Raw genomic sequence first — 12357 nt, 5'->3', positions numbered from 1 at the left:
ATGTGCTTACTGATCAGTAGAGAACATGACTACTGTGAAAAAAAATTAATTCTATGTGGATGAAGGATTTATGTGAAAGAACATAATGTGTGTATAGGATAATATTTTCATGGATTTGGTTAGGTAAGGATTTCTTAAACAAGACATAGGATGTACTAATAGTAAAGTAAAAGTTTGGGAAATTTGATTATATTAAATCTAGTAATTTATTTCCATCAGAGTAATAATAAAAAGCAAAACAAACAAGCCATAATGGGGGGGCATTATTTTCAACACATATAACTGAAGGTTTAATAACCAGAATATGTAAAGAATTTCTAAACTATGTAAGAAAAAGAAAGTCAACCAGTACCAAAGAAGAGGCAATCCATTTGTCCAAAGGTAAAATGAAAATGAGACTTGAATGGGATCTTCACATAAAGACAAACTCAAATTACCAATAAACAAACAGAAAGATGCTGAACCTCATCAATGATGAGAGAAATGAAAATCAGAATCAAAATGACATACAGATTTATACAAGGTTGGCAAAAATTAGAAGTCTGACAATAATAAATATTGGTAGGGATTACGAGCATTGAGAACTCTTATCCATTGCTGCTGAAACTGTAAACTAGTACGACCACTTTGGAAAATAGTTTGGCATTTTCTATTCAAGTTTCTGGGAGATAGGAGACTTGCAATGTTCCATTCTTTAATCTAATAGGGCAGGCAAAAATAGGGAATGTTGGTAGAAATTACTAAGGTAGAATTCACTGACAATGTAGAAAGCTGCAAAGAGTATAACTCCTCATTTTATGACATGAAAAAGCCAGATAATCTACAGAATAATAACCTTTTTTGAATCCAATTAGGAGCTAACATCAAAGGGCAATCAACTAGCCTGCAATCTAAGGAAAGACAGACGTCTTCAAGGAGAAAGGACGTACGAACAATTGCTTACCTGAAACATAGCATAGAAGGAAGAGACACTAGACACCATACAAACACATTAAAATAATTCGAGTGAATTTTTTATGAATTATTGAAAGTTGAATGTGAGCTAGTGTGAGAGAATAGAACTCCTGGGGCTGCAGACTCAAGGGTATTCTCCATGGGTGCTCGCTGGACGATTACAGGAAAGATCTGAGAGGGAGCAAAGGGGAGTACAGTACAGAAAAAGCCTGTCTGTGGTACAGGCCTAGCGGTGTGGGAACGGCAGCCACTGTGGGAAAAGCATGAAGCTCCACACATGTCCTTCTTCCCTTAACTCCTCTATGAAACAAACACCTTAAGCCACTAAGGGGAGAAGAGCAAACTGTCTGTCTAGCACAGAGTTAAAGACTATTGCTGCCGGCAGAGGAGAACAGGAAAACAAAAAAAACCCAGAAATTCCTTTTCCTGGGGGTGGGGTAGAAATACCTTATAGGCCTAAATCATTAGAAATCACCTGCTACTGGAAGAAGGGCAGAATCACTAAGGCCCACAACCAAGACTTAGACACAGCATCTGTCTTAAGACTAGGGTGAACCAGGACAACAGAGAACACTCCCCGCCCCCTCACTCCAGATGCCAGCAGAGCAAACAGTGAGTAGCAAACAGCAGGAGTCTCCTGCTAGCAGAGAGTCTAGAACATGGAGAAAAAACTTCTCTGAGGTATATACTCATGGGAAAAACCTAAAGTTGACAGTGGAAGAGTAATATTGAGGAGACCTCTCTGGAAACCAGCCCTCACCTACAGGTAATGCTAAAGCAATCTGAAACTGGTAGTGGTCTGAGAAACAACAAAACTAAGATCCAGCTCATCATCTGTCTAGATTGAATCAACTCCCCAAACTAAGGGCCAAGGAAAAGGAAGTATGTCCCTTTCTAGCCGTAAACACTATCTTCTTCAGGCTCTACTGTCCTACACAAAATATGTAGCTTTCAACCAAAAGCTGCAAGTCACAGAGAAGCAAGAAAGATACACCACCCAGTGAAGAGGCAAAGCAATCAACCTATCCACATGTAGAGAACTATAGATGGGGAATTTGAAATACTTGTAATTAATATATGGAAAAGGCTCTACTGTAAAAGATGGGCAATGTATTAGATGGGGAATTTCAGCAAAGAGATGGAAACTCTTAAGAAAGGATCAAACAGGAACATGGTAACAAAGATGAGGAATGCCTTCAATGAACTCATCAGTAGGATGAACACTGCTGAGGAAGGAATCAATAAACTTGAGGAAAGGTCATTAGAAATTACTCAAACTGAGCTTCCCTGGTGGCGCAGCGGTTAAGAATCTGCCTGCCAATGCAGGGGACAAGGGTTCGAGCCCTGGTCCGGGAAGATCCCACGTGCTGTGGAGCAGCTAAGCCCGTGTGCCACAACTACTGAGCCTGTGCTCTAGAGCTCGTGAGCCACAACTACTGAGCCCACGTGCCACAACTACTGAAGCCCGCACACCTAGAGCCTGTGGTCCACAACAAGAGAAGCCACTGCAGTGAGAGGCCTGCGCACCACAATGAAGAGTAGCCCCCGCTCGCCGCAACTAGAGAAAGCCTGCGCGCAGCAATGAAGACCCAAAAATAAATAAATAAATTTATTTAAAAAAAAAAAAAAAGGAAATTACTCAAACTGACACAAAGAGAAAAAAACGTGAAGAAAATAGAACATAGTATTCAAGAGCTGTGGGATAATACGAACTAGTCTATCATATATTTAACTGACATCCTAGGAGGAGAAGAAGGTAAAAGTTGGGCAGAAGAAATATTTGCAAGCACAATGGCAAAAAATTTTATAAAAATAATTAAAGCATCAAACACTAAATATAAGAAGATAAGACAGCACCAAACAGGCTTAATGCCTAATTAATTAATTAAAAACCACAACTAGACAAATTGTATTCAAACTGCTCAAACCAAAGATAAAAAAGAAAATGTTGAAGTCAGCCAGAGAAATAGGACACATTACATACAGAGGAACAAAGGTAAGAATTATATCAGACTTCTTGTTAGAAATGATGCAAGCCAGAAAATAAGGTACTGACATTTTTTCAAGTGATGAAAGGAAAAAAAGTGTCAACCCAGAATTTTATTCATAGAAAAATTATCTTTCAAAAATTGAGTAGAAAGAAATATATTTCCAAACAAATAGAAACATAGAACATTCATTATCAGCAGGTCTGAACTATAAGAGATATAAAATAAGGTTATTCAGGGAGAAGACATATGATATCAGACAGAGACTTGAATTCATACAAAGAAATGAAGAATAAATGGCATTTAAAAAGGAAATAAAAATTATTTTATTATTTTCAATTGTCCTAAAAGGTAATTGATCCTCTAAAGCAAAAATAGTGGGAATATATTGTATGTTTATGACATATGTGAGTGTAGGAATGTATGACAACAGTAGCAAAAGGAACGGAGAGAGGAATTGGGAGTCTACTGGTACAATGTGTTTATATTACATGTGAAACAGTATAAAATTATTTGAAAGTGGATTGTGATTAATGAAAGGTGTATATTGTAAACCCTGGACAACTTCAAAAACTTTCTTTAGACAGATATGAATTACTAGAGTAGTCATCCAGAAGAGAAAGTGAGACAGGGGTAGGTACCTCATGGTAGTGACGGAGTCTTTCGTGTAAAAGCAGTGAGACCAGCTCTGTCTTTCAGAAACTTAATTCTGTTAATGGTGTGGCCAGAGAGACCAATGCTAAGTCAAACCTCTACTGGATTTGTGGCAGGCATTCAGTTGCCATTTTAAAAAGTCATGTTTGCTTCTCCTGATGAGGTTGCATTTATGGCATGATTTAATAGGCTTTGGAGTTAGGCAGAACTACATTAGAATTTCAGTTATGCCACTTTCTAAGAACGTCGCTTTGGGGCAATCGCTATAAGCAGTACTCTTTTCATCTTTAAAATAGCAATATTGGATCTTAACTCACAGGTTCCTTCAAAGATTAAATGAGATAATGGATGTAAAACTATGGCTATATTACATAAAAGACATGCATCAAATCTTAACTCCCTTCTTTATTCTTTTGTAAAGAAACAAAGAACCATTCAAGGTCTCGTGTACTGGAATAACCTCTCCATTTGATAGACTCTGAAGGCTTTTCTGGAGTAATCAAACAAGAGCAGAACTTAATTTTTTCCTCTGCCTCTTCCTTATTAATGAATTTGACTTTATCTTCTTTTGTCAGTTAGTTTTTGCTGCTTAACAAACATTTTCTTTGCTCCGAAACTTGATGGCTTGAAACAGCCACCATTTATTTAGCTCACAGTTCTATTGTAGCTGCAATTTGTGCTGGGTTTAGTGGGGCCATTCTTTATCTGTGATCACTCATGCTGCTGCACTCAGGTGGTAGTTCATGGCCTTATAGTCTAGCAGCTGTCTCTGTTGGCTGGGATGACAGCTAGCAGGATGAGGGGAACTGGGCCACGTGACTCTCATCACCCATTAGGACATCCAGGCTTGTCCACATGGTGGCAGTTTCAGTGTTTCCAAGATAAGCGAGAGAGAAGGAAGACCAGTGTACAGCATTTTGGATGCCTCTATTTGCAAAAGGCTTCCTCATGTCTTGTCGGACAAAGGAGGTTGCTTGGTCAACTCAGACTCAAGGGGTAAGATACAGATTCCACCTTTTGATGAGAGCTGCTGCAATGTTACATAACAAGGGTGGATGTAGGAAGGGAAAGATTTATGGTCATTTTTACAATCTACCACACTGCTGAAAACAAACTGAAAGAGCAATTCTCTTCTGTCTACTACTTCACAGGTAGATCCATTTTAATCCTTTGATAGAATCTAGCAATAGTGTTATAATAGGATTTTCCCTGGATGATTAAAAAAAGATGCTTCATAAGGAGAGACTATTGACTGTTATATGTCTTGGGGGGTAATATTATTCATTGTCAGTAGAGTATTGGAGAATCTTTCTGCATTTATTCTTTGGTGCTTGGAAACTGAGTTTCTACAATAACACTATTTTAACTAAAAAATTTTTTTTTCCTGAAGCTCTACTTGTTCAAACCCTTAAAGTATTAATTAACTTATTTTAAAACCAACTATGTTCCAGATCTTGTTCTCATCATGAATAAAATTAGTACTTTACAAAACCTAATATATATTCTTTAAGAGAGAATGGGTTTAACCTTGGAGAAATGGTAGATGCTAAAAGCTGTCTAAGAAGAAAAGCAATGACATTGCTCTAATGACCTGGAAATATATATATATATATTTCTTTCTTGACCTATTAGATAATGGGAAGAATAGGATATTTAACAAATTACTGTTTTAAATGAGTAAAACCAACATATATTTCACATTCTGAGCCGTGAGTACATTGGATCCTATCCCTCTTACAGTAATTTATGAAACCTAATTGAGTTGTTCCAGTATTGGAGAAGAGGAATTGAGTCACCTAAAACTAGAAATTATTTGCCTGGGTAAATTTTTTTTTATGGCCAAAAGGACCAGAAAGAGAAATGGGGAATTTTGAGAAAATTTGTCTCCAAAGTACCATTTCTTAAGTGAAATTATGTAACTCAATTTACTTTATGGCAGTCACTGTGGCTAATAGTGGACTTGATTTTAATTTTATATGGATTAAATAATTTAACTTTTCCCTGATGTATTTTTTTTTTTTTTTTTTTTTTTTGCGGTACGCGGGCCTCTCACTGTTGTGGCCTCTCCCGTTGCGGAGCGCAGGCTCCGGACACGCAGGCTGAGCGGCCATGGCTTACGGGTCCAGCTGCTCCATGGCATGTGGGATCTTCCCGGACCGGGGCACGAACCCGTGTCCCCTGCATTTGCAGGTGGACTCTCAACCACTGCGCCACCGGGGAAGCCCCCTGATGTATTTTTGAATGACTTTATTCACAGACCGTATCCCTTTTCACATTGTCTGAAAGTTTTATTGTCTCTGACATCCAAAGTTGTACATGACTTTCCATGGATCTTGATATTTCCTTTTTAGCTACTTTTTATTTCACTGGAAAAAAATAGCAGATAAGTTTAAGTAGCTGCAGAAATTCAGTTGTTTAGATAACAACAGTGGAAGATGTACTTGCCTCAGTGGTGTCACTCATTTCCCCTTTCTTTTCTTACATTACTCTGAGTTTCGTTCTTAAATAATGTTTGGATCAGACATTAGAATTCAGTCTTTGTGCATTGAATGCTGCATTAAGTAAGTACCATGTACCACACATTGTGCAATGTGATGGACCTATGTGGCTGAAAAAACTATCCTTCACAGCTAGTTAAGGTGAAGAGATTGTAATACCTAGAATTAGGGAATCAAAGCCATAACTATATGCCCATCATCAAATCTGGTACTCAAAGATGCTACCGCAAATTGGCTTGATATCAGAATAACCTGAGAAACTTCAGACACTACTTAGTTTCCTGAGTTCCTTATCCAGAGATCATGATTCAGTACATCATCATCAAGGCTGAGGACTTTAGTCATTTTCTCCAAAGCTCCCAATATAATTTTGATGCAACTGGCCTAGTACTGGTTCCAGGAAAGGCAACAGGGGACCACTCGTCTTATTGAGGTATCTTAGATTAAATATAATAGAAGTAGCTTTGATGTGTATATTATCATTATCCTCCTTTACGCAAAAAAAAAAGTGCATTGTTTATGTCTTTGTTTCTAAAGCTCAAATTTGTTCTAATTAATCTCTGTGAATGCTGCTGACTTGTAGACCACTAACATTCAATGGTTGCACAATTCTTGAGAAAAAAAATTCTAGATTGCTAATTGTTGGATTTTATTTCTTCACAACTTAAAGGAATTCGCCTCCCCCTTGTTCTATAATTATTTGTAACAAAGCTCGGGAAAAAATTCCAAGAAAACAAAACTATCAGGTTCAAAGACAAGGATCATGTTCCAGTAATTCAGTGAATGGGTTATGAAAACTGAAAGAGCTAAGATCAGGTCTTGAAATCTAGGAGAAGAACAGCTGGTTGAGAATACCAAGGAAAAAATAAAATTTATTGTAATATTTTCTCTGGTAGCTACTTATGGGCCAGCTGTAGTATGTCATTTGCATACGGTATGCAAAGGCAAAAGACCAAGGACAGTAGAAAAGAAACCCAGCAATAAGTTTTCATACAGTTGGAGTTCTACTTTGAGAACTTGCAATCCAGTGATAACAAGATAACAAATCCTATATTTGCTTGATATTGACAGTTGACAAATCCTTTACAATATGTTAACTCAGCTAATACCTCCAAAAAGATCTACGAGGCAGAAACCAATCTCTTCCTTTCATAAACTTGAGGTGGAGGGTCATAGAAGTTAAGTGCTTTTTCTGAGCTCACACAACTAATGAGTTGGGATTTGAATAAGAAAAATGACTTCTAAATAAGATATCTTTTTCATCCTTACTTTTTTTTCTTGGACTTCATCTGCCATATAACACTTAGAAGGTCACCTTAAGGAATAGTTTCTGTCCAGTCTGACCAATACATCATCTTGAACCCTGGGCAAAGCTATAAACGTCCCTTGTCTTTGTCGTGGTTTTCTATCACCTGCCAGCCACCCAAACCCACTTGCTCAGCCTCTGGTCTCTGCCCTTGAGCCCCTAACCCTCTTTCTATGGAATGCCATTGCATGTGGACTGTTTCTTTAGTTCTCAACTGTTGACCTCCTCCTCTACAACTTTTACAGCTCCCTGATTTTCATGCTCTGTAGTCTGAAGACCTGGCTGGCTCCCACCTCCACGCCTGGTCTTAGCTCAGGGGCCCAATCTCTTGCACAAATACAGGAGGCACTTTCAACTTATACACCAAATGCATCTTTCCCTGAAGCGCATTGTAAATCGTCTGAAAACGCCATATCAGAGATACTTTTTTTCTTATTTCATGTGAATGCTCTTGAGTAACATCCTTTTAAGTAGAGGAAGGAGAAGGCCAATGCATGTACACTGCACCGTCTGCTCGGCCAGATCAGTAAAAGTTAGAACTGATGGCTTGTGTGTATTTCTTGTTTTGATATTTAGGATGGCTGAGATGGTTAGGAGATTCAGATTCATAGGCTCAGCAGAAATCTGCAAACTGGAAAACTGATGTCTGAATCAGGAAACTTAGAGACTTACCACTGAATTTTCACACTGAAAGAAATCTCAGAGTAATTTAGGTAAATCCCATCATTATATGGATGAGGAAATGGAGTTCCAAGGTCACGAACCCACATATTAGGCTCAGGTCAATGATTCTGTGACAGAGATATTATTTAGTGTCCTAAGTATTCATGGTTTTCCCCGCAACTGACACTGTTCACAGTTCTTCATATTGATGACTATGATAAAATTTATCTTTTGTTTCCAAGTGAAGGCTATGGATGGGCTTAAATCACGTAAGTGAGGTTGGAATTCTGGAGAAGGAGAGCAAGGCCTGGGCTGAGAATAAAGAATAGGGATACAATCAAAAGAATGGTTTGCCCATCTAAGCTTAATATCAAGGAGGAGAATTTAACCTGACAATGGACTGGTAATTAAGGGTCTAAGCACACTCAGAACAAAGCAGAGGAACGTTTTAAAATTTTGGATCTTCACCAAAATCAAAGGCACCTACAGGCAGTGTGGCACAGTGGTTAAGGATTTTGGTTTTTGGAGACAGACAACCTAAGTCTGAATTCTGACTCTATCACTCAATAGCGATGTGAGAAAATTGCTTTTTCTGTGATTCCTTTTTTTCTAGTTCCAAACACAAGATAATAATAGTATTGAATCCAAACACTTGTTATGAGGATTGAGTAAGAGAGACACTTGTGCTGGGAAGATAATAAACACTATATAAATGATTGCTAATAAATATTCTGCTGACATATGTACAAAGAGGTTCCCTGCAACATATTTATAGAATTAAAGAATTGGAAACAATTTAAAAAATCCTTTACGAGGGGCTAGTTAAATAGATTACATTATAGCCATACAAAGGAGCATATTACTGTTAAAGAATATGAGGTGTGTCCATAAGTGCCACCTATGACATATGGTGAATATTTTAAGTAAATATTTAAACAATACAACAGGATGATATAATTTTTAATGAAATATTAAAAAATCTATGTTATGTGTGTGTGTCCCAAATCTCTTGGTGTTTTAACACCAGTCTGTTGAGTGGTTTCTCCTGAGGACTGACATTGTTGCACGGGTGGCAGTGGCAGGGAGGAGCCATGGGAAAAACTTATTTTCCTTTTTTTACTTCTGTAATATTTGGATTCTTTTTCAGCTAGCAAACCTATTTTTAAAAATAGCATAAATCTAGTAAGATCTGGGATGAAGAGAATACAGTAGTAATTAAGGTAAAGTTATGAGGAGTTAGAGGCAAGTTGCTGATGACTGCAGGAGCTCCTCGGTAATAAAGAAGAACTTTGATATTAACTGTTACCCATAATATCTCCAGGTTGATCTTGGAAGCTCACTCACTCCCATCCTTAAGGAAAAAATGGACTTGTGTTTCTTTCAGGTCAGGAGAGTATTTAAGTGACATTAAATAACCTATAGGAGTAATGCTCCTCTTTACATACCAGTGAATACATTATGTAAAGGGAAAGAAATCTGCCTCTTACCTGTGTAACGTACTGTGCATATGTTAAGTGGCTTCTTTCACACACGCTGAAATAATGACATGGCTAGACCCATTTACTAAGCTAAGCCCTGGATATATTTCTCCAAGGCACTACTACCCAACTGGAGTCTGATATTACAGTGACTTACTAATAAGTTCATTACTGCTGTGTGCTCTTGCAAATAAATAGAGCATAACATATGTAGGACTGAAATCTTTAGTTGTAAGTTATGAGTGTGATACAGTAAGAACCTGTGATTTGCATAGGGAAAAGAATCTGGAGGTAAACTGATTGGGGGGTTGCAGGGCTTTGAAAATTGGAGCATAATTGAGTCCCCAGGCATTACAGACTAAGTAAACAATTCATTTGTTTATAAGTATTTATGAACAGTCTAACCTCAGCTGACCTCTTTGGTAATGCTTTCTGCGTCACTTTGAAGCACATCTTGTGACAGATTAAAGAAGTATGTCTTATAATATAAACAAGAAGCATGGTTTTATACAATCATTCCCGCCCTGAATTTACCTTGTCTCCTAAATATTAGTGATGTTAAAAAAAAGATTAAGGAAAAAATGTGAAAAGGCAGAGAAAGGAAAGGAAAGCTTTAGTTCTCCTCTTTCATGTTGATTCATTTGTTGATTATATTTATTTAACTTTATTTTACAGGTGCATATAATGCCTACTTATCTTTGCATTCATCAATGTTGGGAAGCTATGGTTTTCAAAATGTAAATACTTATACAAGTCATGAGCCAATGACCCAGTAATTCGCTCAAGGCTAAGTTAATCGCCCTGCTGATTATAGATGATTCCATAATCTTGCCTCTAAGGACATGGATGACAGTTCAGAATCCCTCACAGCTTGTCTGCTCAGTGGCCTTGATCATCTCTTTCCTGCCCAGCCTATGTATGACAGTGTTGACTCCCTTATTTACCCTTATCATATTACTCTTCCACTATTAATTTCATGAAAAAATGATATATAGGGTTTATAAGAAATGATAAAGCCAAGGAATCTCATCAAAATCTGAATGTGGGAGAGAGGCACAGGTGCAGTACTTTGTTTAGACATAGTGTGGTTTGATATAGATAGATAGATAGATAGGTAGATAAACTTTATTTTATAGTAAAATGATTTTTATGAGCCTGTAGTTACTTTACATGAGTTAGAGTCTTCACAGTACAGTAAGTCAATTTATCCAAATATGGCATATTCAAGCTCAGTATTTATTACCTATAGTTCATCCAAAAAGTAAGCACAGTCCCAAATATTTTATTACTATTATCATAGTATAAATGTCTTCTTGGTGTACAGCCCATCCTGTATGTTACCTTTGACATTCCTGTTTCATTCTGTAGAGCTGAGTTGAGAGTTTTATTTGGAATAAACTTGGGTCCAGAGTGAGAGCACCGTCTTCCTTATGCCATCCCACATATTTAGATTTTTAACAGAGTCGTTGATGAATATTTCAAGGAAGAATTGCTTAGGGTACAGAGTATTAGTCTCCTTTTCCTACTCTTCTTCCTTCTTAAACATATTCTACCATATCAAATTGACCAAAAATGTGAGGGAGCTTTATAGAGGAGTTTGGGAACTATTAATGTGCTGTATCAGCTTCCTTTAAATAGATAAAAATCAACAGGAGAGAATACCTTGTGATTAGGAGAACATGGGAATTTTGTTTTTTTTCCTTTTATCTCTTTTATTTATTTTTAATTTTTGAATTTTATTTTATTTATTTTTTTATACAGCAGATTCTTATTAGTCATCCATTTTATACACATCGGTGTATACATGTCAATCCCAGTCGCCCAATTCATCACACCCCCCACCCCACCCCACCCGCTGCTTTCCCCCCTTGCTGTCCATACATTTGTTCTCCACATCTGTGTCTCAATTTCTGCCCTGCAAACTGGTTCATCTGTACCATTTTTCTGGGTTCCATATATATGCGTTAATATACAATGTTTGTTTTTCTCTTTCTGACTTACTTCACTCTGTATGACAGTCTCTAGATCCATCCACATCTCAACAAGTGACCCAATTTCATTCCTTTTTATGGCTGAGTAATATTCCATTGTATATACGTACCACATCTTCTTTATCCATTCGTGTGTCGATGGACATTTAGGTTGCTTCCATGACCTGGCTATTTTTTTTAATTAATTAATTAATTAATTTTTAACATCTTTATTGGCGTATAATTGCTTTACAATGGTGTGTTAGCTTCTGCTTTATAACAAAGTGAATCAGTTATACATATACATATGTTCCCATATCTCTTCCCTCTTGCATCTCCCTTCCACCCTCCCTATCCCACTCCTCTAGGTGGTCACAAACCACCTAGCTGATCTCCCTTGTGCTATGTGGCTGCTTCCCACTAGCTATCTATTTTAAGTTTGGTAGTGTATATATGTCCATGCCACTCTCTCACTTTGTCACAGCTTACCCTTCCCCCGCCTTGTATCCTCAAGTCCATTCTCTAGTAGGTCTGTGTCTTTATTCCCGTCTTAACCCTAAGTTCTTCATGACCTTTTTTTTTCTTAGATTCCATATATATGTGATAGCATACTGTATTTGTTAAACAGTGCTGCAATGAACATTGGGTTGCATGTGTCTTCTTGAATTATGGTTTTCTCTGGGTATATGCCCAGTAGTGGGATTGTTGGATCATATGGTAATTCTATTTTTAGTTTTTTAAGGAACCTACGTACTGTTCTCCATAGTGGCTGTATCAATTTACATTCCCAACAACAGTGCAAGAGGGGTCCCTTTTCTCCACACCCTCTCCAGCATTTGTTGTTTG

The sequence above is a fragment of the Grampus griseus genome (assembly GCF_964374135.1).
Source record: "Grampus griseus genome assembly, chromosome: 3".
Lineage (NCBI taxonomy): Eukaryota > Metazoa > Chordata > Mammalia > Artiodactyla > Delphinidae > Grampus > Grampus griseus.
The sequence above is the reverse complement of the archived record's forward strand: the minus strand, read 5'-3'. Positions refer to the sequence as shown.